Genomic DNA, 6,344 nt, shown 5'->3' with positions numbered 1-6,344 from the left:
CATCTCCATATACAACTAATTTGTTCTGTGCACCAACAAGAATCTGTTTTAAATTTTCATGCCACACTGTCCCAGGCAAGGTTAGTGGCTACTCAAAAATAGCAGGAGAACAGGGCTATCTAAATACACATTTGGTAGAGTGCTAACTATACAAACAAAGACACTGTACAATTTAAAAGCAAATCTTACACAACCTTACATTTCAATTTTTTTTTTCTTTAAAAGGAGTTATATAGAGGGGGAGTTAAGACTGGATAGACTAGAAAAAAGAACTGTGCTAGAACCAATTTATTCATCATCATCTTCTTCATCTCCATTTTCTTCATCTTCCTATTCCTCTTCGTCCTCTTCATCTTCCATGTCTTCCTCTTCTTTCTTCTTTCTCTTGCTTTTTTCAGCCTCAACGACTCTGTTTTGATGCATCAGGCTTTCCTTCAGCTCCATAGGCAACAATATCCTTTTTGTATTCTTCCTGAGGCTCCTTGTCTTCCCAAGGTGGCAGTTATTCCACGTCTCTCCCTGTTTCTTTGCAACATCAACAATGGAGAGGTTCTCCTTTGATTTTGGGGTGAGACTCAGAAGAAAACAATAAAAAGCCCAAAGGGGTCCTATTGGGTGCCTTTATATCCTTGAACTTTTTTCCCCTTTAGGGGGATATCAGTTTTCATTTACTCTTTCATAACGGGCCTATCTGCCTTTGCCATGTCTTCAAATTTTCCTTTCTCTTGGGCAAACATGGTCTTTCACCCTCCCGGCTCTCCTTAGAACACTCAGAAGTTGACTGAAGTATCTGGATGCTTTTTCTTTTTGATTTTTCTTTCTTTCTTTCTTTTTTTTTAAGAGAGTGAGAACCCGAATAGGGGAGGGAGGCAGAAAGACAGAGAAAGAGAGACAAAGAGAGAATCATCTTAAACAGACTCCACGCTGAGCTTGGGGCCCCCTTGAATCGTGACCTGAGCAGAAAACAGTCCAATGCTCAACCGACTGAGACACCCAGGCACCTCAGGATGGTTCTTCTTACGCTCCTCTTAGCGAGTTTGCACAAAGAATGCACATTCTGCCATTTGGCTTCTTAGGATCTCCTTTGCCCATGTTTAATTTTTCTCAGTAAGGCACAGAGTCCCGTGGAGCCCAGCATGGTCCCTATGGAGCTCAGGGTACTGCAGTGACTGTGAGAGCTGGAGCCAGGTGCAGCCTCTTCACTCTCTCTGCTCCTTAACCTTACTGTCTAAAGTCCACTTCTGTAGGCATTTCCGGTGTGCACTTAGAATAGAAAACTACAAACCTAGACAGAATGAATCAGAATATCTCTGCATGGGACCTAGCCATTTACATGGAAGTGAGCTTTCCTGAGAAATCTAACACATAGTATTATATCAAATCTATTGGCCATGAAATATATTGATAAATTTTGAATGGAGGGATGGAAATACAGCTATTCTAAAATATTTTCTAATGTTTAGTTTCATTATATTTTTAAAATAAAGGTTGGGGCAACAGTTTAGGATTTAAGCCATCCCAGTAAGAGTTAAAGGCTATTGCTCATAGACCTACTATTTTTTGCTCCTGTCGGTACCTACTTTCCCCAAATATTACAGTGGGTACAGAAACTAAGCACTCTCCAAAATATTCTACTTATAAAATTTTAATAAAATATTACAGACAAGGAAAGTATATTTGTAACATGTACCAGAAAACTTAAAGTTATTGAGTTTATAAATGAGTCATAAGCCAAATTAAACTTTCTTTTCTATATAAAATATAGAGAACAAATATTATCAAGATTATGGTATGTATAGTTGGGACAGAAAAGAGTTTATTATTGATAAAAAAAAAAAACACCTTGAAATTGAGGCAAAAGAGAGGATAAATCAGACTCAGATTTAAATATGTTCTCTTAGAAGAGCCTATATAGCTGGGTTTGCAGTGAAGAGACTGGAGTTATTTATCTACTGAGGGTGAGAATTGCAGAGGATTCTAAAATCAAACCTTCAGTAGTAGGTGTGTTTTGGTAAATTCAAGTATGGTGTATCTGTAACAATGACAATTTTCATGATGGATATACTTTCAAGACAACTCCCACAAATTTAATATCTGATTTCAAAGACACAAGTACACATTTAGTCTTCATGCATTAACAATAAAATAGGTTCTACTGGATGTCTTGACTTATATACCTCAGTTCTTGGTGGGTTTTTTTTTATTTTTGTTTATTATTGAATTAGATATACAATATTACATTAGCTTCAGTGTATATAATGATTTAGCACTTACATATATTAAGATCACCACAGTAAGTGTAGTTACCATTATTATGAGAGTATTGACTGTATTCCCCATGACTTATTTATTTTATAATGAAATTAGTACCATCTCTTTTGCTCAACTCCCACCCACTCTCCTTTAGCAACTACCAATTCTATTTATGAGTCTGTTTCGGGGTGGGTGTTTTTTTGCATGTTTAATTTTTAGATTCAACATATAAGTGAAATGTGGTATTTGTCCATCTCTGACTTATTTCACTTAGCACATCACCATCTAGATCCAAATATGTTGTCACAAATGACAAGATTTTATTCTCTATAGTGGCTGAGTAATATTCCAAAGTTTTGTATATATGTGTCTCTGTGTGTGTGTGTGTGTGTGTGTGTGTGTACACCAGATCTTCTTTATCCATTCATCTATCAGTGGACATTTAGGTTGTTTCCATATTGTTGCTATTGTAAATAATGCTGCTAAGAACATAGGGATGTGTATCTTTTCAAATTAGTGTTTTCCTTTTCTTTGGGTAAATGCAAAGAAGTAGAACTCCTGGGTTATATGGTAGTTCTATTTTTAATTTTTTTAGGAACCTCCATAGTATTTTCCATAATGACTCTACCATTTTACATACCCACTAAACAGCATAAGCATGCCCTTTTCTCCACATCCTCACCTCACTTGGTATTTCTTGCCTTTTGATACTAGCCATTCTGACAAATGCAAGATGATATCTCATTTTGGTTTTGATTTGTGTTTTTTCGATGATTAGTGATGTTGAGCATCTTTTCTTGTCTGTTGGCCATCTGTATGTCCTCTTTGGAAAACCATCTATTCAAGTCCTCTGAGAAATTTGTGATTAGATTCTTTGCTTATTTGGTGTGTGTGTGTGTGTGTTGAGTTGTAGGAGTTCTTTATATATTTGCATATTAACCCTTTATAGATAAAATATGTCATTTGCAAATATTTTTCCCATTTATTAGGTTGCCTTTTTGTTTTATTGATGGTTCTTTACTGTGCAAAAGATTTTTAGTTTGGTACAGTCCTAATTGTTTATTTTTGTTTTTATTGCCCTCATAACATACTGCCTATGTTTTCCTTTCAGAGTTTTATAGTTTCATGTGTACAACTACGTCTTTAATGCATGTTAAGTTTATTTTTGCATATGGTATGAGAAAGTAGTCCAGTTTCATTCCTTTGCATGTAGTTGTCCAATTTTCCCACCAACAGTTATTAAAGGGACTGTCTTTTCCCCATTGTATATTCTTCTCTTCTTTTATATAGATTATTTGATCACATAAACATGAATTTATTTCTGGGCAATCTTTTTGTTCATCTATGTGTCTGTTTCTGTGCCAGCATCATATTGTTTTGATTGCTATAGTTTTGTGGTATAGCTTGAAATCTGAAATTTCAAATATATCTAGCTTTGTTATTCTTTCTCAAGATTGCTTAGGCTAGATCAGTTTTTTTTCTGTGTTTTCATACAAATTTTAGGATTATTTGTTCCATTTCTGTGAAAAATGTTATGTTTTGATAGGGATTACATTAAATCTGTAGATTTTTGGGGAAATGTGGACATTTGGGTGGTGTGGACATAATTAACAATATTCTTCTAATCCATGAGTATGGTATGCCTTTCCGTTTATATTACTTTAAATTATTTCGTCAATATCTTATGGTATTCAGAGTACAGCTCTTGCAATTCCTTGGCTAAATGTATTTCCAGATATTCTATTCTTATTGATGCAATTGTAAACAGGGTATGTTTTCTTAATATCTCTTTCTGATAGCTCATTATTAGTGTATAGAAATGCAACAGAGCTCCTATGTTAATTTTGTATTCTGCAGATTTAATGGATTTATTAGTTCTAATAGTGTTTTTGGTAGAGTCTTTAGAATTGTGTATATAAAATATCATGTTCTCTACAAATTGTGACAATGTTACTTCCTACCAATTTGGTTGCCTTTTATTTCTTTTTCTTGTCTCATTGCTATGGCAAGGATTGCCAGTACCATTTGAACAAAAGTGGTGGAAGTGGACATGTTTGTCTTGTTGTTGATCTTAGATGAAAAGCTATACGTTTTCCACAATTGATTATGATGTCACCTGTGAGCTTGTCATATGTGGCCTTTATTATGTTAAGGCATGTTCCCTCTACATCTGCTTTGTTGAGAGTTTCTAATCATAAATTGATAGTGGATTTTATTAAGTGCTTTTTGTGTATATATGGAGATGATAATAAAAATTTTAGCTTTTCATTTGTAATGTGGTATATCATGTTTTTGATATGCATCCTGGATACAATCCCACTTGATTGTGCTGTGTGATCCTGTTATGTATTATTGAATTTAATAATGTTTTGTTGAAAATTTTTGTATCTATGTTCATCAGGAAAATTGACCTGTAATTTTCTTTTTTGTAATGTCTTTGCCTGATTTTGGTATCAGGACAAGGCTGGACTCATGGAATGAATTTGGAAGTGTTACTTCCTCTTCCATTTTTGGTGAGTTTAAGAAGGAAATACACTAACTCTTTAAATGTTTGGTACAGTTTACCTGTGAAACCATCTGGTCTAGGACTTTGCTTTGTTAGATTTCTGGTAATTGGTTTAATTTTATTACTAGTAATTGTCTGTTTAGATTTTCTGTTTCTTCCTGATTCAGTTTTAGAAGATTATATGTTTCTGAAAATTGATCCATTTCTTTTGTTGTTTACATTGTTTGCATATAATTATATATAGTGTAACCATAATCTTTTTTGTGTTTGTATTAGTTGTAACATCTTCTCTTTCATGTCTGATTATGTTTTCTTGAGTTTTCTCTCTTGTTATTTGTCTTAATGAGTCTGGCTAAAGTTTTATCTTTTCAATATTTTTTTCAAATAAATTGCTTCTAGTTTTTTCCCCTTTTTTTATTGCCTATTTCATTTATTTCCACTTGGATCTTTATTATTTCCTTTCTTAGACTAACTTTGGGTTTTGGTTATCTTTTTCTAGTTCCTTTAGATGTAAATTAATCTTAAAAAGATGTAAATTAATTTTTTAATGTTTTATTTATTTTTGAGAGAGAGTGCATGAGTGGGGGAAGGGCGGAGAGAAGGAGACAGAATCTAAAGCACGCTCCAAGTTCTGAGCTGTTAGCACAGAGCCTGACACAGGGCTTGAACCCATGAACCAATGAAATCATGATCTGAGCTGAAGTTGGAAGCTTAACTGACTAAGACACCCAAGACTCCCCTTGATGTAAAATAAAATCATTTAAAATTTTTCTCTTTTCTTAAGGCAGGTGTGTATTGTTATAAACTTCTCTCTTAGAACTACTTTGCTGTGCTCCATTGATTTGGGGATGTTGTGTTGTATTTTGTGTCAAGGTATTTTTTAATTTCCTCTGTGATTTCTTTGTTGAACTATTCATTGTTTAATAGCCTGTTGTTTGGTCTCCATGTGTTTGTGGTTTTACCAGTATTTTTTTTTCTGGTTATTGATTTCTGGTTTCATATTGCTGTGGTCAGAAAAGATGCTTGATAAGATTTCAGACTTCTTAAATTTATTGTTAAGTCCATCTTGTCTAATGTGTCATTTTAGGGCACTGTTACCTTACTGATTTTCTGTCAAAGATGATCTACTGATGTAAGTTAAGTGTTAAATCCCCTACTATTATTGCATTACTGTCAATTTCTCCTTTTATGTCTGTTAATATTTGATTTATACATTTAGGTGCTCCTGTGTTAAGTGTAGAGATATTCACAGTTATGTCCTCTTGTTGGATTTATCCTTTTATCATTGTGTAATACTCTTCCTTGTCTCTCTGTTTTGTCTGGTGTAAGTATTCTATTCCAGCTTTTTATTCACTTCCATTTGCATGGAATATATCTTTGTAGCCCTTCACTTTCAGACATATGTACCTTTCAGGCTGACATGAGTCTCCTATAGGTACCATATAGATAGGTTTGGGGGTTTTTTGTTTGGTTTTGTTTTTAATCCAGTTAGTCACTCCATGTCATTTGATTGGTGCATTTAGCTCATTTATATTTAGAATAATTATGGATAGGTATTGATAGGAATATATTCATTGCCTTTTGT

General features: G+C 33.9%; 1 pseudogene; it reads right to left on the bottom strand.

Annotated features, from left to right (window-relative positions):
• Window positions 1-288: 288 nt before the first annotated feature.
• Window positions 289-1,092, bottom strand: LOC144240575 (high mobility group protein B1-like 1; annotated as a pseudogene).
• Between the last annotated feature and the right edge of the window lie 5,252 nt (window positions 1,093-6,344).

Source organism: Crocuta crocuta, unplaced genomic scaffold (genome assembly GCF_008692635.1).
Source record: "Crocuta crocuta isolate KB4526 unplaced genomic scaffold, BGI_CrCroc_1.0 scaffold6, whole genome shotgun sequence".
NCBI lineage: Eukaryota > Metazoa > Chordata > Mammalia > Carnivora > Hyaenidae > Crocuta > Crocuta crocuta.
This window is presented reverse-complemented; position numbering and strand designations above follow the sequence as displayed.